The following is a 21,478-nucleotide window of genomic DNA, read 5'->3' as shown; positions in this document are numbered from 1 at the left end:
AAATCAAGCAAATGTTTCTGAAGTGTCACGAGCCCCTCTCTGCTGTAGATCTTTGTCGTCCTCATCCTGCTGTTGGCTGGCCTTGCGATTGGACACACTTACTGGGAGCAGCAGATCGGCAACTTGTCTTGGTACCTCTATGACACATAAGACTTCAGTTCGCCGTATCGTGGCTTCCTTAACTTTTGGGGATACATCATTGTTCTGAACACGATGGTTCCCATTTCCCTCTATATGAGGTAGGTAAATGCCTTGGCCTTTAATAGCTGAACTGGTGGTAGGGTTGAATTACTTCACTTACAGGTTAATGGTGAATGGACTTAATTTCCCATTGGTGGTAACAAGTGCAGCTCCACGTTGGATGGGAAAGCATATTAATTCTCTGTCTTATTGAAAAGACATTGGATAAGTTCATCTTTGCTGATATTTTACAAGAAGGTGATTTGTATTGCTTTTAATATAAAGTCATCACTCAAGGATCTTTGACTCAGAATGTAAAGATATCAAGCTTTTTTATAGTATTAAGCATATCTGTTCTATACTTCAACTAAGGAAAAATTCTGCCAAGCAATGATCTCTGAAAAAATTGGAGACTTGATCCTGCTGATATTTAACTTCTCAGCCTAATTCTGCAGTCACAGTGCATGAAGGAAACTACTTGGAAAAAAGAATTAAAATGGAAAAATCATATTTTTCAGACTTATTTCTCAAAAGAGAGACCTTACTGCTCCATGAAGTATGAATAATTTTGCATCTGACAAACCTGTCTGTAGCATATTTAAAGTCCTCCAACCTCCTACCTGCTCTTCTCCAAATTTTACTTAAAATGCTATTCCCAAGTGGGATTTCTATGTCTTACAAGAGCAGCACCATCGATACCTTTTGCTTGATAAGGACATAGAGGCTGTTGCCCTGTTACCACAGTGTTGTTGAAGCTGTAGTCCAACATCAGTTTGAGTGGCCTGCATAGAGGTTATGGTGCTCTGTAATGTGCTGATAAACGTAATTGTTTTGTCTTAAGCGTCTGGGCTATCTGAGCAATTTGAGTCCCTGAGAACAGTCAGAGTCCCCTGGATCTGATAATGTGTCATCATTTTGAAATATGAGATGTGGTTGGGAGTGAGAAAATTCGTTTTATTTCATGTAGTGTTGAAGTGATTTGTTTGGGCCAAAGCTATTTTATAAACTGGGACCTGCAAATGTATTACCCTGAGAAAGACACAGCTGTAAAGGCCAGAACCACCACGCTGGATGAGCAGCTGGGGCAGATCCACTACATCTTCTCTGATAAGATGGGAACACTTACACAGAACATCATGACGTTTAAAAAATGTTGCATAAACGGACAAAGATATGATAAGTTCATGCCATGCCACTGCACCCTGTAGAAAAAAAAATGTGGCTAGCATAGGAACTCTGATTTGTGCCAGGAGCACAGAGGGAAGTCCCTGTGTAAACCAGTTGGCAGCATCTGGTCAGTCTATACAAATGAGTAGGAATTTTAATGCTTGTTTGAAATCGGGTGCATATGAGTCATCTTAGTTTCAGCTGAAATTCCACAATTTAGTCCAGGCATTGCGTAAAGCTCCAGTAAAATTTAATTGTTATGGTTTCCTACCCTTTTCCCATTTGAAAAGTGGAAACTGATGGATTTAAGTAGAAACTTTCCATCAGAAAACTCAGAAATGAGTAATATACAGAATGCTTTACTTTAGAAATGCTTTAGGGACAAAATTAATCTGGAAACAAATACGAGAATTTAGTAAGAGCAGCAGTTTTTAGTGTTAGTTACTTCAATTTCCAGTCTTTTCTGGATTTCAATATTTAGAATATGCAGCATGTGTGCTTCAAAACTATTGTCTGGTTGGTTCAAATGGCAAAGAACACAGTGTGCTAATGACATGTGCTTTTGAAACATCTTACCTCTGCAGAGAGGGGAGGAATTTCTGACAGTGAAAGATGTGTTAAGCCAGTGTGGATGGTTTGTGACATTTCTACCGCATCTTTTTTTTTTCTGTATGTTTGCTTTGGTGTTAGTAGTATACAAAGGTACATTGGCTGTGAATGATTTTTTTTTTTTTTTTAATTCTGAGCTATTCTATTGTGGTAGGTATTCTATATACTTTTTACTTTGTGAATGACTTTGGTAATCTTTTTGTTCTGTCCTGTGCCTTCTAACTGATGGCACTTGCATTGAAGGAGTCTGCCGGGATGGAGCAGGGCAGCTTCAGAGCCACCCAGAGGTAGGTTGGTCTGATCTGGTGCTGAAGCCCCTGTGGCCTGTAGAACATGGAACATTCCCTTGCCAAAGTACAAAGAGATGCAAGTAGGCACAAAGTAATTGCATGTGACATAACTCAAACTCTCCCTTCTTCTGTTGTCTAAGCAGCAAGTGGATTTCAGCTGGAACAAGTATGCAGATGGGAAGTTCTCATTCTATGATCACTATCTGATAGAGCAAATAAAATCTGGGAAGGAGCCAGAAATTCATAAGTTTTTTTTTTTCTGCTTGCCATTTGTCACACAGTCATGGTTGATGCTTCTGGTGAGTGTGTGTATATATATATATTGTTTTATCTTTTTTTTTTTTTCACTTGTGTTAGGGGAAACAGTCACTCAAATCCAGTTGCACAAGGGAGAGATCCAAAACTAATGCCGGTCCTGTAAGTGAGAAGTGTTAGACTGCTCTTTTAAATTAAATGAAAGCAAGAGTCAGTGCTACTCCCTGTGCTCAATTTATCTGACCCTTTATGGAAGGAGAACTGTCTTTATAACAGTTACAGTTGTGGCAAATGCTCATCTTAAATAACAGCAGATTTAAAAAAGTAGGTGGAACAGTTCATACAGAGGTTTTGTGTTTTCATGTAATGTAATGTAATGGGTCCTCTCTCTTCAAATAAATCTTTAAAATCTCAAAAGCATAAACCTCAAGGGAAATCATAATGACACTAGCATAGTCTCTGGTTCCACATACATATGTGAAAGTACAAATACATTTGGAAACTTATTTCCAGTGTGGAAAAACGAATGTTTTCAGCATGAGGGTTTCATGCTCTTACACCTTGACTCACAGCCCCATAGACATATACAAATCATGTATGTCTGTCCTAAGATTAGGACATATTTGGCAGCAAATAAGCAAAAGGAATAGCAAAAAAGTGACAGAAACTAAATTTAGAGGTGAACAGCTATCGAATGTAAAAAATAAAGTTGGAAGACTTAGTTAAAACATTGAAGAGTAATACTGCTTTACTCCCATCTTTGCAAGAGCTCTCTGAAACCAGCAGTCTCCTGTCCTTACTTGTTCTTCCCAGTAATGTTTTTGGGGCTGTTTCCACTACAGTGTATCGGTGTCTGTGGCTGAGGATTTGTGTTTCGGAGCTTCCTTTGAAAATGCTTAAATGAATGTATTGAGAAATTAAGATATTTAAGCTAGACTTGTTTTGATACAGAAAAAGTTACAGCTTTTGCTTTTATACCTGGAAAGATAGAGGGTTGAGTGGTTTATCCCATTTTGAAAGTACATGTCATAAAAGCAGGGTGGGGGGATCCCTAGTCCCTCTCCTCTGTGTGTGCTGCTGACGGGTGTTGCAGCAGTATATTAGATCCCACTTCAGAAAGGGAAAGGACTTTGCCTGTCCAGCGCTCGGTTACTCTAAAGAATGGGTGTGAATTTTGTAGCTGTGGTGTCTAAGTGCCCCTGTAACACTCAGGTATATCCTGCCTTTCTCTTCACTGTTTCAATGATACAGGTCAGCTCGATTACCAAGCAGCTTCCCCAGACGAAGGGGCCCTGATTATGGCAGCCAGAAACTTTGGCTATGTTTTTCTGTCACGAACACAAAATACTATCACTATAAGTGAAATGGGGATTGAAAGAACTTATGATGTCCTTGCAATCTTGGATTTCAACAGTGATAGAAAATGGATGTCTGTCATTGGTAAGCTGATTACGACCAGCCTTTATAGAAAAGGTCACTTGTATTCTGTAGGTGAAAAAGTACGTGCAAGGGGAGTTGAAGTCAAGAATTAAAGCTGTGTTAACATGCCATCCTGTGACAGATTTAATCCACATAACTCTGGATAGCAAGAGAGGCTTTGTAATTAGGTGTAAATGTGTCCACTAGACAGTCCTGGTGTTCAGATGTGGCCTCTGCTGAAAACAATCTTAGGTCCCTTTAGTAGAAGCTTGAAGAAATGCTACAAAGATGATTTATTCCCCTTTTGCCAGAGAGAGCGAATGAGCTGCATGTTCCTCTAGCTATTGGAATACTAGATATGCAGGTTGAGGTATAAATAGCTCTTTTGTTTTGATTTTAACTATCTTTTAAAAAGTCAGTCCTGAAACAGTTAGAGATCTGTTTTTAAGGCTATAATTACAGTGCATCTTACCTCTAGCATATGCTCTGCCCAGGTCCTATGGGTAAGTGAGATGTTAATAGTAGATGAACCATTATCAAAAATTTAATCCTTGGGAATTTAAAAATCCCCTCCTCTCATGAAAGAGAAGAAGAAATGCACTTGTCAACCAAGTTACTTAATTGAATGGTATTAGATGGGATGAAGAAGAAATGTGATCTTGTAGCTTTAGCAGCAGACTGAAAAATCTAATATGAAATTATTCTTTAATTCAGATGTACTCTAACATTTGTCCCACTTCTCATATTTTACTCTACAGTAAGAGAATCAGGTGGAAATATCAGGCTGTATTGTAAAGGGGCTGATACAGTAATTTATGAACGGTTGCACCCAAGGAATCTAAAGAGAAGCCACAGAAGAAGCACTAGATGTATGTTTGTATTTCATATGAATTTAAAAAATTAAAAATAGTTTATTTCTGACTATAGATTTATTAGTTTCCTTTTCCTAAGCTATTTAAACAATTAATTAAACAATTTAAACAATTCGTTCTACAAGTTATCCCAAACCTGAGAAATAATCAAAGTAATATAAGTTTTCATGCATGTTCTTAAAAATGCATTCATTGTCTTCTCATGAGAAGTGAACTTAAATTTTGTCTACATGCTTTTTTTTGTAGTTATCAGTATTCCGGGTCACTACACCCTGTTCTGTTTGTCATCTCTTCAGTCTTTCAGTTCAGACTGCCTTGTCAGCTATAATTTAATTTTTGGCATTTCTGAAATGCCCAGGACTAATTGTGCAGTCAGATTTGTTTTATCAGGCTTACCAAATGCTTATGATCTTAACTCTTACATTTGGATTGCAAATTGAGAGTTCTGTTTTGTGGATATGTTTTTTTTAATTATTATTATTTTTCAGATTTTTGCAAATGAAACTCTTGGGACACTCTGCCTGTGCTACAGAGACATTAGTCATGATGAATTTGAAGCTTGGAATAAAAAATTTATAGAGGCCAGTGTAGCTACAACTCATTGTGATGAAGCTCTGGACAAAGTATATGAGGAAATAGGAAAAAAAACTTGACTGTAAGTAAAGCTTTACATTTTTAGTGTAGTTTTGTTCTCATATAGGAAGAAACAGATCTTTTTGGAAATAAATTATCCTCGTTTATTAGGACATTTTGATTTAGATCTTTTCAGTATTTTATTGGCTTTAGAGCCATACTAAATTTAAGAGTTTAACAAAATGAAGGGAAATGTATTTTTGTATGTGCATTTCAGTGTGGTTGCTTCTGTGTGCAAGCATTTGTCTACTGAATTCGTAGCTTGAGTACCTTGTCTTGAAGACCTGTCCAGAATAGTTTCATCCTCTACTGAAAATGAATCAGTTTTCTACATATGTTTATCCTACTAAATGCCTGTATTTCAAATATCTTCCAGCTGCTTGGCGCGACAGCTATTGAAGACAAACTACAGGATGGAGTTCCAGAAACCATTTCCAGACTTTCAAAAGCAGACATTAAAATTTGGGTGCTTACGGGTGACAAAAAAGGTGGGTTTGCTTACGGCCAAAGAGCTAGTAAAAACAGCATAAGAGCTAGAAGATAAACTGGGGCAAATGCAGACTAGAAATAAAGCGTGTTTGTAGAAAAGCTTAGTATGAAAGTCAATTTGAATTGAAACTGGAGGAATTTCTACAATGTGCAGAGTTTCATCCCAGCTGTTCCCAATCCAGAGTTACTGGATGGGCTTCTGCATAATTTCAGTTCCTCCAACAGATTATCTTAGATAACTGGTTCTGTAACTATATTCTGTACAGAAATATCCAGCTACTGCTTTTCCCAGTGTAAGGCAAATGCAGGATAACTTGCTTTTAACACCAGGCTTGCTTGGCTCTGAGGGCAGATACTGAAACTTGTCTTCTTACAGTGCAAATTTACTTTTCAAATAATCACAAGTGCTGCTGACGGAGACTGATTTGGTTTTCTTTTGGTAGTTGCTTTTCTTCTGGTAGTCTGTAGTCTGGCAACACATTTTGTTAAGTCAGTTCAAGAAATTGCATTAAATTTGTAATTAAGAATGGCGTTATTACAGCCTGGGTGGAGGTACTACCAGACCAGTGTGTCTCTGACGCTGGTGACAGCTTTGGCTCAAGGAATCCAGAGTAAGGCCGGGGCAGGACAGTATGGCATACCCCATGGTTGATTCTTGTGATGCCTTTGGTGAAATGGCTCTGTGACATGGAGGCTACATCTCCACCATCGAGTTAAATAGGCCCTGGCAGATCTTTCTTCCATGAATTGGCTGATAGACTTTTCCAGGTCATTAAAAGTTTTTCCATTAAAAACATCTTGTGACAATGCATTCCACCACAGTAATGTGCATTTTATAGGAAATGTTGTATAGGAAATATAGTTTCCTGTTGTTGACTTTAAATCGATTGCCCACTGTGCCCACAGTTGTCGTATGACAAATAATTAACAAGCATTCCCCCTGATTCTCTGTGCTATGTATGATTTACACACACACACCCCTGTTCATTCACACTGCGGTAATGAAAGGGAGCTTCTCATACTGAAACATAACTTCAAAAATTACTTAAGAGGACTTCAGGTACTCTTGGCTGCTCCCAGCAGTTACTCATGACAGACCTTTAAGTAAATACTTTCCTCTCATTTTTTGTAATTGTAGAAACTGCTGAAAATACTGGATTTTCTTGTGAACTCTTAACAGATGAAACAATAATCTGCTACGGAGAAGATACCAGGCAAGTGAGAAGCACTTATTTTTTTCTTTATGAATTAATTTTAAAAATGGAACACTTTTAACCTGGCAGTAACATTGGTTTGTCCCACAGTGACTCTCCAGTGACTGAACAGTATTTCTTGGTAGTTGTTCAACTGTACATTGTCCATTTCTTTGCTTTTTACAGAATTGTGATGTTTTACAGGGCAGCCCCTTAATTGTGGGTAAAGGTGGTGATATCCTGTTTGCAGGATCTTTTGCGTTCTAGGTCAACTGTTGACATTAAATTTGTTCTGTAGTTCGGACAAGTCTGGAGACCACCTGGAGTGGGCCAGGCAGGTCTGTCCCTAGTCCAAATCTTGAGTAGTTGCCAGGTTTTGTTCTTGCTGCCTGTCCCTGAACTCCAGTATTACACAAGCTGATCTTTTACTCTGTCCTATGCTCCTGTACGCATACAGACCTATGCTATAAAACCACAGTGGATCACAAGATACTCAGTGCTTAGTCATAAAGAATTTGTCAAAATGGTTAGACCCAAGGAAAAACAGCATGAGACTGGGAGAACAACTACGGCCTAACAGTGTCACAGCTATTCCTGACTCGTTTTTCCAAATTTTTCCTAATTTGCAAACCAGTATGATCCTCTTTTCACTGTTGCTCTAGTACTGCTTGGAACATCACCTAATATATGGTAAAAAAAAATCCTTGCAACATACAATGCATTTCTTTCTTGCAGATTTTCAGTCTGGGACTGATCTAGCTTAGACTTTATCCTTGATTTTTCTGTAATAATATCTACCTCTCTTTCCAGTGCTGCTCTTCAAACCAGGTTGGAAAACCAGAGGAACAGAGCTGGATCAAGTACACATTCCTCTCTTAGAATGAATGAGCCCTTCTTCCAGGGTAGTAAAGATCGTGCTTTAATAATCACTGGCTCCTGGTTGGTATGTACAAAAGGTGTTCTCCTGTGTATTTGAGTTCTTGGCAGTACCACCAAGTCCCGATGTCCTGCACTGAGGACTCTGTTCATTTGTCTGCTTTGTCACACCAGTCAATGAAAACTCTTTGGCCATTGTGCTGCCAATTGAACGCATCTGTTTGATATTTATATTCAAAAATATTTTTGGTTTTGAGATATCTTGGGCCTCTCAAATCACCCTGGTAGCTGCCACTGAAGTAAAGCCACACCCCTGCAAAAGCACAGTCTGATTTTCAGAGTATTCTTCATGGGGATTCTGGTCTGATGGAAAAAAAATAATAATGAGAGAGATGGCTGCCAGCATTACAGGATGGTGTGGCTTCAGTATAGGCACAGAAATAGTGCTTGAAATGAGAGATGGAAGTGAAAGGGTAGAAAAAAAGACAAGTTTTCTGCTCATTCCTGCAATATAGTGCTCTTACAGGACCTTAGATAGCAGAAAAGAGATTTTAGCAGAGAGGTGGCTAGCAGTAATTCAGTGACTATTACCAACCCTGTTGGCAGGCTGCTCTTACAGACACCTGTGAAGGAGAAAGTCCAGCGAACAGCTAAGGACCATCTGCCACGTTTCAGCATTCCAGCCCTAAACCTTGATTTTGCATAAAGAAATGTACATCTGTGCATAAGGCATAGGAAGCAGGCTGGGGATGCCCACTGGTAGTCTAGCAGGAGCATCAGATAAAATTGCAGGCCTCGGTTAGCCCCTGCTCCAGCTAACTGCCCCAGAGCTACCCCGGGTATTTATAGGACATTCCCACATGTGCTGGGCATGGTCATGCTTCCTTCAGGAGACTGGGAGCTAGGAGAGGGGGAGGTTTAAATACCACAGTGTTTTCAAAAGTGAATTAATTCCCATCAGAATAAATGTTCCTTTGAACTCTGTAAGAACTGCAGTGATAGTAAGTACAAGCATTTTGCTTTTGTTAATCCCTCAGAGTACATTCTTTTCATTGTTTCCATATCTTTCTTTACTACTCTGCACAAGCATTTTATTAAAATGCTATAAATGGATGATGGGAGCATAATGAAGTTCAGTGTGTTGTATAAGCAGTACTTGGAGTGAGATTTGAAATAGTGTCAAAGGGAACATGATATGTTTTTGTTACACAGAATGAAATCCTGCTAGAGAAGAAAAAGAAGAAAAAGAAACTGAAATTCCCCAGGACAGCAGAAGAGGAAAAAAAAGCAAACTGAGAAGAGAAGAAGGGCTGAAGCTTACAAAGAACAGCAACAGAAGAACTTTGTTGATTTGGCCTGTGAATGCAGGGCTGTGATCTGCTGCTGAGTGACTCCGAAGCAGAAAGCCATGGTGGTTGAGCTTGTGAAGAAGTACAAGAAAGCTCTGGCTTTTGGGGATGGTGCCAATGATGTAAACATGATTAAAAATAAGGCAGCTGTAAAACTCCGGGTAGGAAGGATCTCTTCTTGGTGTTCTCCTGTGCTCCCTTCACTATTACTCTTTGTTCAGAAGACTCTACCATCTATTTTATTACCCACATTAACATCACTTGAGTTTTGTTAGCTTCTGTGCCTGTGCTTTCCTTTTTTGAGGAAGCCCTTTATGAAATGGTTAGTGGTTTTTGCTGATATATTTTAGCTTTTTCTGTAGACGTTCCCTGAGAAGGGGCTTGAATTACATCTGTTATCATGTTGTGGGTTACAAAAGTGTAATACAAAGAACAAAGCAGTAGCTTGGCTGCCCCTTGCTTGGAGGCATTAGTCACCCTGTATTGCAGCTAGTGCTCTTTGAACCACTTCCTGAGAAAGCTCACTGAGAAAGAAACTTCTGGGATACAGTTATGTGACAGGTGTGTTTGTAAGCTGCACGGCCAGTTTGTGCAGGGACTTGCTTGCTCTGTCTCATTGCTTAGTTCTCCCTTGGTCAAATTTCCCAGCATCCATTCTGATGGAACAAGTGCTGAGAGAGAAGCCAAGCGACAGTGGAGATGTGAGCAGTAAATAACACGGCAAGGAAGGGCTTTCGCACTGTGTGTTAGTCTCTAATGCAGCTTTTGTGCTGTGCACAGAAATAAAATGGGGCAGAGGAATCTGAAGCAGAGGATAGGAACCAGTAGAAGATTTGCTCTTGATCGTATTGTTCCTCTACCTTTTGTTATTAAACATAGTGTGTGGTGTGTTTCATTAACTTAGCTGCCCATATTGGAGTTGGAATCAGTGGCCAAGAAGGGATGCAAGCTGTTATATCAAGTGACTACTCTTTTGGTCAATTCCACTACCTCCAAAGACTGCTGCTGGTCCACAGACGATGGTCTTACATTAGGATGTGCAAGTTTTTAAGATATTTTTTCTACAAGAACTTTGCTTTTACGCTAGTCCGCATCTGGTATTCATTCTTTAATGGCTTTTCTGCCCAGGTAAGAAGACATGCTTGTGTGTAATGTTAACAAGTACATCTTCCTTTTTGTCAGTGCAGAATAGCAGAGGGTTAACCTGGGAAGTGATGGGAACCTTGAAGTTATCGTAATTTCTGCAGGAGAATAGGTGATAACTGCTAATCTAGCTAGTTACAAGCTAAGCAGTTGGTTGTGATTTCAGAACACTGAATTCAGTATCATGATTGTACAGGGAGGAAGAGATTGTTATATAGCAGTCTGGGAAACCTTTCCTGCTACTTAAGATACTCCTAGGTGAAGTGAGACAGTGCATGTATATATCTGTAGGAAGCCAATTTTTGATCTTGAACTGCTGGCTAGAACAGCTTGAAATGTGTTTGTTGTAACTGGCAGTGTTTGAAGTTCATATAGTGTGGAAGTGTAGGACAAGGCCTCAAGGACAAGAGTCCAAGTACTGATAGCCTGATGAATAGAGACTTGTTAGAACTTGTAGGGCACAAGCCCTGGGAACAAAGGACCAAGCTAACAGCAGACCCCTGAGCCATCACAGTTGAGGAGGCAACCAGACGGACAGAGAAACAAGTAGCCAGATAAGGGAACGGATGGCGCCGATATGTAATCAAGAAAGCCGCGTAGAAAGAAACTCCCTAACCTTGGAATAGAAATTATTGCTAGGTCAAGATAAACTAGTAAGTACCTATTGTTCTAACGGTGTGCCTTAAATATCAACCAATCAGTGTTTTTTACGCTTAAGATTTAACCAATCAGTGTGTAATATGTAGAAGGTAGAAACATATATAATTGTAAGAAAATCACTAATAAATGGACAACTTGCTTGCATCAAGCTGCGTCCCGTCTCTTCATTCGCCGCAAATTGGTGACCCCGACATGATGCGTTTAAGGATCTAACGTGAAGGGCTCTCGAATCGCCTATCTGAGCGACATGCAGCGAATCCCACAGAACTTTGAATGATCTGCTGAAAGGACGCAGGAGCCGGCCAGAAATCCCTCCGGAGTTGAGAGGTGAGCTGTGGGAAATCCGTAACGGGGAATCAGGCTTCGTCCCCAGAAAGAGACGTATATGGACTCATAAAGGGTCTTCTAGTCAGATCAGGGAGTCCGTGCCTCAGTCTCCTCAAATGGTGACCCCTATGGTGGTGTTCCGAAGCCTTGGAAGAATAAGGACGGAGAAAAGACAGCTCGTGGAAGAGGGCTGCGTTCCGGAGGAGACGGCTTGGCTGAACGATCGTCTTGCTGTCTGGACCAGGCGGACAACCTAAACCCCGAGGATAACACCTGTATTCATCGAGACAGGTGAGCAGCCAAGAATCTTTAGAGATTTTAAATATTTGAAGAAATTTTAAGAAGCTTTAGAAACCTGTACTCATTGAGACAGGCGAGCAGTCAAGAAACTTTAGAGACTTTGAAAGAAATGAAAGCGGTCAGCAGACAATTGTATGATGCTGCCGCAGAGGGGACTCTGCGTTGGGAATGCATTTAGCACCTTGGTGGCAAATTCTGACTACTCTTTGCCAAGTGTGGACTAATTCTACTATCGGTGCTAAACCAGAGGAAGCTGTAAATTCCACCGACAGCGCGACTCTTCTCAAGACACCGTCAGCGATGGCGATTCTGTCCACACCTCCTCTGCCCCCAAAGCTTCTGTCACTGACTGCAGCGACCCTCACAACACAGGACCAAGCACGGGAACAGGACAACTCGGACAATGATTTTATTGACACTGATAAACCTTTTGATCCAGGTCCTATAGATCTGGAAAAGGAGCTAGACCTTTCCCCCACCCCCTCGTCTCTCTGGATGCATTGATTGTGTTTTGGGGGAGGGTGAAAAGGGGGTCGAGGGATTGGTGGCAGGAATGCAAGTGGGAAACACTTAAGTGATGGGTTTTGGGAGTCGCTAGGGCATGTTCAGTATTTTGTCAGACAAATCAACCTCCAGAGTGGCAGCCTGTGCAATACGAGGCTGCTGAAGAGTTAAGCAAAGCAGTGCGGGAAGGGAGGATTCATAGTACGTTTGCTATGTCCCTTCTTGAAGTGATGGCAGAGCCTTATACACTCACACTGCATGATTGGAAGTTACTGCTTTGTATGGTACTAACTGATACAGTCTATGATGTGGTTATCTGATTTTTGTGAGCTATGTGTAGTGGCCTTGACTGAAAACCTTAATCGGGGAATTGCTGTTAACTATGAGCAGTTGGCTGGAGCAATTAACTGTGCCGATTCTGTGACTCAGGCAAGGTATCGCAGGGACAACTGTTTGCAAATGAAGGAGATGGCTATTAAGGCAGTCAGGATGCGGGAGTCTTGCCACAGTCTTGCAGGGTCCTAGAGAGTCACTAACTTTAATACTAACTTGATTGATTGGCTTCAGAATATTTTGCAACAAGTCGAACATCAGGAAGCTCAAGGGTTGCTTTTAAAACAACTAGCTGTGATAATGTCAATGAAAATTGTAAACGGGCAACTTTCACAATCGCAACCCCAACATGTGTCAAATGATTGTAACGCAGAACTCACAGCAGACTGTAATTCTCAGGCTGAGTTCTGGAATGCAGCATAACACATTTTTGCTTCTCTAATCTCTTCTGTAAGAATAGTACACGCTCTTAACTTGCTTAGTAAATTAGGCTGCTAGCTTGCTAAACAAAGTAATACTACAAATACTATATTTTTTTTCTGGCTTATTAACAGATGTTGATTCTGTCCATCATATGTTGCTACAGAACCGAGTTGCTATTGATTTTTATTATTAGCACAGGGACACAAGTGTGAAGACTTTGATAGGATGTGTTACGTGAATCTGAGTGACCACTGTGAATTAATTTACAAAAGTATACAAAACTTAAAAGCCTTAAAACAAAGATCTGCAACAGAGCCAGGGGCGGGATGCCTTTGGTCTCTTCTCACGGCTGGGAAACTTTGGGCCATGACTCAAAAGTATTACAGGATTTATTATAATTATCTTTAACCACCTTATTGATGTTTGCCTTATGTCTCCCGTGCCTTTTTTTTTCTGTATTCAGTGTTTAGTTGATTGTAACTTAAAGCAGGTCATGGTCACCCAGCTACACACAACCTTTGCCTCCTCGCAATTAACAAGCAAAAAAGAGGAGGATAGAGAATGTCTGAAGAGAGAGATAGGAGAGGAAGCTGGAGAATATTTGACCTAACAAGAGATGAGAGAACAGCTGGGTATTGTGAAGGAGACTAGGAAATATAAACATGGTTATCTAGTGTTTAATAGGTGTCTGCACGCTTGTAGAGATATATAGCTATGTAACTGCATGAATGATTCCTGCCCTGAGCCTGGTGGAGCATACAGCTACGGTTTGTGTCCTGGCTCAGAGATGTAAATAGGGGCTTCTCTGTTATGGTAAAAGTGTTTCTCTTTGCATAAAAAAAGAGAGGGAATGAAGGGAATGACCCCAGAGGTATGTTCAGAGAAGGCATGCGATGTTTCGAACTTTTTGACTGAACCAGTTCTTGTTTGGTGTGCCCTTCCACCTATGTATAATGTTAATCCAAAAGAAGCTGATATTGTTTACACTTTGAATGCTGATAATTGTCTTTCTGTAGATACTAATGTAGTAGGAGGCTATGATGGGAACGTGTCGCAGCGGTTCTTCTCTTATCCAGAGTAACAGCAGGGAAAGCATTAAAGAGTTAAATCACCTTGTTTGGTAGGCAGTGAAGAATGTGAGTCAAAATTGCCACTGCTTTTTGTTGTTGGTTCAAGGACACGGCTGTGAGGATTTTGATAGTATGTGCTGTGTAGATTTTAGGCGCCCCATTGCAACAACATGTTAACAAAATCTGAGAAAATGTCAGCCTTTTTGGCATCCATTCACTCAATTGGCAGTATTGTTTGTTTGCTGTTACCTTGGTTGCTGTCATGTTTGCAAGGGCCCTGCAGAACATGGCAAACCTGGTACTAGGTGTTCAAAAACAAAAAGGGGAAATTGTAAAATTGTACGGAACAGAGACAGTGGGTTATTTTGACATTGATAATATGTCTTAGTTGGTTTTTTATTTGTTCTATTACTTGTGCCTTGTTTTTGCTCGATTTCAGAGGTTCTTTTTGTGCAACAGGAAGGGGGAGATGTAGGACAAGGCCTCAAGGACAAGAGTCCAAGTACTGATAGCCTGATGAACAGAGACTTGTTAGAACTTGTAGGGCACAAGCCCTGGGAGCAAAGGAACAAGCTAACTGCAGACCCCTGAGCCGTCACAGTTGAGGAGGCAACCAGACGGACAGAGAAACAAGTAGCCAGATAAGGGAACGGATGGCACCAATATGTAATCAAGAAAGCCGCGTAGAAAGAAACTCCCTAACCTTGGAATAGAAATTATTGCTAGGTCAAGATAAACTAGTAAGTACCTATTGTTCTAACGGTGTGCCTTAAATATCAACCAATCAGTGTTTTTTACGCTTAAGATTTAACCAATCAGTGTGTAATATGTAGAAGGTAGAAACATATATAATTGTAAGAAAATCACTAATAAATGGACAACTTGCTTGCATCAAGCTGCGTCCCGTCTCTTCATTCGCCGCATGGAAGGGCTTTTTAGAGCTGAGAGGCATCTCTGTGGGCATAACCAAAAGACAGGCAGATGTCACTGCATGGACCAGCATGGAGGATTAAGGCTGTAGTCATAGACAAGCAGCCCTGCCTGGGGTTCATGCTGTGTGCTGTAATGGAAACTGTGGCTGCCTAGGACAGAGCCAGAAAAGAGCATATAAAGAAACCAGGGCTCCCAGACTTGTGTGTGGGATGCCAAGTGCTTATCACAGTCACAAGTGCAGCTATAAACCAGGTTGATGCTTAGCGTGAGGTGTTCGGTTTTGATTGTGTTCCAGGTCAGGTAACACCGATGGTTTGTAAGGAGTGGGGCAGCTTAATACAGGCTAAAACTAGTTTCGACAGAGCTTTGAGCTGAGGTGCTGCTTGCCTTTTGGGTAAACACTGAGACACCTTGGTAACTTAATGCTGTAGTAGAGCACGTGTGAACTTTCTCAGAAATTGGAAGGAAAGGGTGTAATCAAAAAGAAATCATTAACTTACTGATATTCCTCCTCTTCTTGTAGACAGCATATGAAGACTGGTTCATCACACTGTACAATGTATTGTATTCTAGTCTTCTGGTTCTGCTGGTTGGGTTGCTTGACCAGGTGTTCTCCACGTTGTTAATAACAGATGAATCCAAAGGCAACTAACATCAAGTCTTTAATTATACTGAAACTGGTTGCTTTGTTCTATATACAAGGCATTTTCGGGGGGCTGGTTTGGTTTTTTTGGCTTTTAAAAATGTATTCATCTTCCCAGTGTGTGAGGTAACAAGAGACAATAAGCAGAGGGTTACCAAAATAACCAAAGTTAATTGGGTTGGAGGTCTTCAGCGCTAATAATGTTTGTTAAAAATGTTTCTGAATGCCTGCTATTCTGTGTCGTCATTCACACAGCACAGCAATGGGCAGCTCTGTTAATGGGAAAAGATGTTCCTTGTTTACCCTTCTGAGCTGAAGATGTAGGGACTGAACAATTTTGAATGACCGTGTTTGACAGGAAGTCTTGGTGTGTAACATTTGTTTTAATCCAGTGGGACAAGTGCTTTTGGCCTTCTCCACATTCTTCCACGCAAGGCTTACATGCTGATTAGGCAAATCAATGTTTCTGCTTTCTTTTGTGATAAAAGCGAAGAAGTAAATTCAGTACCAAATTTAAGGTCTTACTGGAGTATTTGTTAGAGGCTTAAAGTCAGGACATGCAACGATAGCCCCCATCTTCTGGTTGTTCGCTGTGTAGGGAAAGGACTCCAACATAACACGTGGCTGTGAAGAGCTCTGTAATTGTGGGCATTCTTGCCTTGGCAAATAATGGGCTAAAAATCTAGAAGCCTGTAAATGGGATATGAGATAGCTTTGTGAAAGATGTCCTCCAGACTCACTCTGTGCAAAGTCCTGCTTCCCACACTGCTACTTGAAAAGGAAATATGTCATTTCCTTTGGGGCATTGTATAGTTCAGCTTCTTATTCTTTAAAAGCTCACGCTGAGAACAAGAAATTACAGCAACTTTTTCTTTTTTCCTTTTCCCCCTTTCTTAAGGATGTGAGTGACAAATTGAGTCTTCGGTTCCCTAGACTGTATGTTTTGGGACAGAAGGATTTACTTTTTAACTACAAGAAATTCTTTTTAAGTTTGCTTCATGGAGCTATAACTTCCTTGATAATCTTCTTCATACCATATGGAGCTTACCTTAAAACCATGGGACAAGATGGAGAAGCACCTTCAGATTATCAGTCATTTGCTGTCACAGCAGCATCTTCTCTTATATTTGTCGTCAATTTTCAGGCAAGTGAGCTTAACTTCCCCATCTCTTGTTGCTCTGACAACACTTTCTGGTTGTGTTTCAAAATTTGTCTACTAATAACAGTATGTAAAAAGCTTCTCTTTTTTGCCTTCTCTATTCTCTGTTGATGTGCTCTGACTGGCTGACTTGTAACTGGATGAGAGATGACTCAACCAAAATGCTATCAGTCTTCAGAGTAGTTGACATTATTTTAAATTAATAAACTCATTTGGAGGTTTTGTTTGCTTTCAGATTGGCTTGGATGCATCTTACTGGACTTTTGTTAATGCTTTTTCAGTATTTGGAAGTATTGCACTTTGGTATCACATTTGACTTCCACAGTGCTGGAATCCATGTTCTCTTTCCTTCTGGCTTTCACTTCACAGGTCAGTCCTTGTGTTTTGTGTTTCTTGTTCCTCTCTCATGCAGCTTTGTAATGTCAGCAGAACTATGGCCGAAATGTCATGGCATGAACCTGATGCCTGTAAAAGAAAACAATGTTAGGTACCAATTCAGTTCCAAGGAAGGGTTTTGTTGATGATTGAGGCCAAATTGCTTTATTGAGAGTATTTCTTTTCTTTTAATGAAAAAGAGCTGGAACTAGACGTTGCCCAGCAGTTATTGAGAGTATTTCTTTTCTTTTAATGAAAAAGAGCTGGAACTAGACGTTGCCCAGCAGTAGGAGTCTGCAAGTTAAAACTAAGTTAAAATTGGTGTAAATTATTAAAAAATTTTAAATGTAAAATTATTAAAGTAAAAGGAATATGATGATCTGGCAGAGTATGCATTTGCCAAGCTGCTTTAACTGATCAGTGGAAGGTAAAACCCCAAAGGAGGATGGTGCCAAATGCTGTTAGCAGCTCCCTGGGATCTTGCTGCAAGTCCAGGGAGGTGTAAGTAGCAGCCATTTAGAATTTTTTTTTTTTTCTGAGGAAAGCTGTGCTCTCTAATTTTCCTAGTGACAGATCTTTCGTATGTTGCCTTGGATTTAAATATCTCCCCCCAGAATAACAAATCCCCTCAATTTTATGTTCTCATTTTTAAGCTGAACCCAACTGAAAAAAGGTAGTAGACTCTAACATAACACTTTTCTTTGCTCTTTTGTAATGTTTTAGACTTATCATTTTCTTCTACCTGAATACTTTATACATTTCAGAAGTTTATAAAGATATGACTGCTACTTAGTTTGATAGAAACCTCCATGAGATTGGGTATTTGGCTACTAAATATCGCTTGCTTCCTAGACTACATGCATACCAATGATACCAGGAGGGCTTTTTCTTGCTTTGCATGCTTTAAAGCAGGACAAAAACTGTGCATCTCAGCCAAGCATTTGTCTTGCAGCCTCCCGGAACTCTGAAAAGGGCTTTGACATGAATGTGGATATGTTGTAATAGAAGGGCTTTATAAAAATCCTTGCTATTATTCTCTCTTCATAGTAGAGTCTCTGAATAAAAGCTTGATATTGTGAAAGACAACAGAATACCTGAATGTTAGGTCCTGTGTATGTCCTGTCCTGTTAGGAGAGAAGCTGTGGCTTTTGGTATTTCATTTGCATTATATAACTAGTTTACTTGATCACATCATAAACTAATTCTTCTTCTTTTAATTCCTAGGAACTGCTCCAAATGCTCTGAGACAGCCGTACCTCTGGTTCACCATGATTTTATCAATTGCTATTTGCTTACTTCCTGTAGTGGCACAGCGTTTCTTATCTATGACAATTTGGCCTTCAGAAAGTGATAGAGTGAGTAAAGTCTTAGGTTATTTTGGTTAATTTGTAATATGTTTACTTACAGGACCCAGTATTGGTGCTAATATTAGAGATGAGTAAGTGACTGTGCCCTAGAACTACAGGAGACTGGAGCTCAGGTCCTGTGGCCAGGGAGGGTGGCAGCAGGGCTCTCTGGAGGCCAGACAGAGCCTGCCTGCTAGCTGGGTGACAACTGGTGCTGTGACATTTTGCCATCCAAAGCAGAATGTCACTTTGATGTGTTCTTATTTCCCAGTGTCTTACTTTTGTGCGTCTCTGGGGTGCAGAGGTACATGTACAAGCTCAGCACGCAGTTCAGTGTGGGCTCATTCATCATTTGTCTTGGCTGAGCACTTGACGTTGTAAAACCACAGAACCCCCCTTTGAAGCTACTGATGGCCTGATGTCTTTTTATTTGGGCTGTGCTGGAGTTCCGTTGTTATGTGTCAGAGTATAGTGGGCAGGTTTTGCTTCTGTTCTGCCTTGAGCTGGCAAATAGCATATGGGTATGAAAGTAGTTAAAACTGTGGTGGTGGTGTTTAAAAAGGTATTAAAGAAGTGTCAACATAAGAATACAGGAATAGCTTTCAATTACATATCTTCAATCCATGCAGTAGTGAAAGACATTTAAAGATAAATGACCATAATGACATACAAAGTAACACAGTGAGTCTTCCTGAAACGGCAGTGTGTTACTGCATATGTTCTTGTTTCTAACAAAATCAAATTTGAACAAGAGAACCCTCCTATCAAGCAGTTGAAGGATGCGAAAAAGTATTGGGTTGTTTCCCCAGACAGTAAATGCAAACAACCTGTTTTCCCTTGTAATCCATAAACTAATCTGTCTTTGCATGCATGAAGATTCAGAAGAACAACAGTGGAAGCGACAGCAGAGTGCTTTTCGCAGAGGGATATCTGGCCGTTGTTCTGCTTACGCTTTCTCCCATCAGCGAGGATATGCTGATCTTATTGCTTCCAGACGCAGCATACAGAAAAAATGGGCTCCTTTGGATGCAGTCCTGGGCAACAGGGTGACACAAGTCAGAGATGCTCGTGAAATGAGTTGATTTACTGCATTTTGGGAGAAGCCCAAATGATTGCACAAAAAAAATTAAAAAAAACCTCAGGATATTATTGGGTTTTTTTAACCAAAGGGCATAAGGGTGTGAAGATTTTTATGTTTTATCACAGAACTTCCTGGCTTTGGACTACTGGAAACATAGAAAGGTCAAGAGTTCTCTATGGAGCTACTAATCCTTGTGAACTGATTTCTTTTTAATGTGAAAGTGAAGGATATGTGTGCTAGGGCATGAAAACCCAGCATTGTAATAAGGTTGTTTGGTGGTTACTTTTTTTTAAAGTGGTGCCTGGAATTGCAGACATTTTTCTCATTTTAATAATGTGTTGGTATAAAACTGTAGCTACATTTCATATTTTGTCTTTGAAAGCAAAACTGCTAAGTAGCAATTACCTTGTGTGTGCCATTTCATTTAATTGCACAGTCATAATGGCAAATCAGATGATCAGTCTTTTGAGAGGGCCCCAGATATCCTCATCTGAGCTTGTACAGCTGAGATTAAGATGTATCTGGTGATAAACTGCAGTCAGTGTCAGATTTTATTAGTAATTCTGACATTTACAGGTGTGGTTTCTGTTCCTTTCTCTTCCTTCAACAGTTGACTACAGCTTGCTACGCTAGATGGAGAGAGATCATTCTTTGCATCCTGTTAGAATGAGTGATATGCCCTTATACCTTTTGTAGCAAATTCCTTGTTTTCCCCTGAAATAAAGAGATCAGAGTCAATAGTTAACAGTATTTTTTCTTACTTGCTCTGTGTTTCTCTGCCTGTGTCTCTTTCCAATTCTAGAATATGTTTGAGTCTACATACACAGTGTATTTATGAACAGATGTATCTGATCTCTGGAAAGCCGCCCTTTGAGCTGGCAAAAGCTTGTTCATTTCAGTTTTAGATACAGCAGTCAGTAATAGATAACTAGAAAACAGTTGTTTTTAGATGGAATATGTTTCACTTGCTAGTGAGTCAGCTCTGACAATGTAAGAAGTTTTTTTATGAGAGTCTCTTTACAGTTGTACATACATCTGCTCTTGAAGTTGAGATGTATGAATGTTTCACTTTTACCTGTGTCCAACTCCTGGAGTAAGGTTGATTACTGAAATGGTTTTATAGTAAAAATCATGATATACAGCTCTTGTTTAATGGAATGTACATTTCAAAAAGTCTAATGCAAATAAATATCCTAGAGTTTACAGCTTCTGTTCTAATAAGTATAGGGGGGAAAATGGAAGTATGAGAGGAGTTTAAGTAGGGAATGGAAGTAACTAATCTTTCATTGAGATGATGGGGTTGGTCTTTAAAAAAAGGAAAAAAACAGACAAAAAAACCCAACCCCAAACCACACCATGTGTTGGACTCTAAACCCAGATGTAATATTGAAATATTAAATACGTAAATTGAGATGGGTATATTTCTTTTATTTCTAATGAGACTTAATAAAGACAAACATTTGCCATAGATAAGGATTGCTTGGCTTTGGTCATGAAAAGCAAAGCTGCTTTAGCTTGGCCTTCATTGTTTGAAGGGTGACCAAAAAGTTAAGAAAAAGCAGTTGAGAAGGGAGCTTGAAAGCCAGTGGCTTTGCGCCTGCAGAAGTGTTCTCCCCCTCGTGGGAAGAGGTTCCAGCTGTTACTTCCAAGGTAGGCAATAGCAGAGTTTGCTCTGTTGTGTTAGAAATTTTCTCAATTGTAGTTTTATTAATTGGACAGAAAAACCAGGGTATCCAATACAGAACCATGAACACCAGCTTCTTTTTGAACCACACTTTTTGAAGCCTCAAACTAGAAGTTGTAAGGAAGACTTTAAGTTTCTAGGTAAAGCTGTTTTGAGGAATACAAT

At 40.0% G+C, this 21,478-nt stretch overlaps 1 pseudogene; it reads left to right on the top strand.

The window, feature by feature from the left end:
* The first annotated feature begins 2,177 nt into the window (after positions 1-2,177).
* LOC119140699 lies at positions 2,178-20,832 on the top strand (annotated as a pseudogene).
* Positions 20,833-21,478: the final 646 nt, after the last annotated feature.

This window comes from Falco rusticolus, chromosome W (assembly GCF_015220075.1).
Source record: "Falco rusticolus isolate bFalRus1 chromosome W, bFalRus1.pri, whole genome shotgun sequence".
NCBI classification, from domain to species: domain Eukaryota; kingdom Metazoa; phylum Chordata; class Aves; order Falconiformes; family Falconidae; genus Falco; species Falco rusticolus.
Note: the sequence above shows the minus strand (reverse complement) of the source record. Positions and strands in the feature narration are given on the sequence as shown.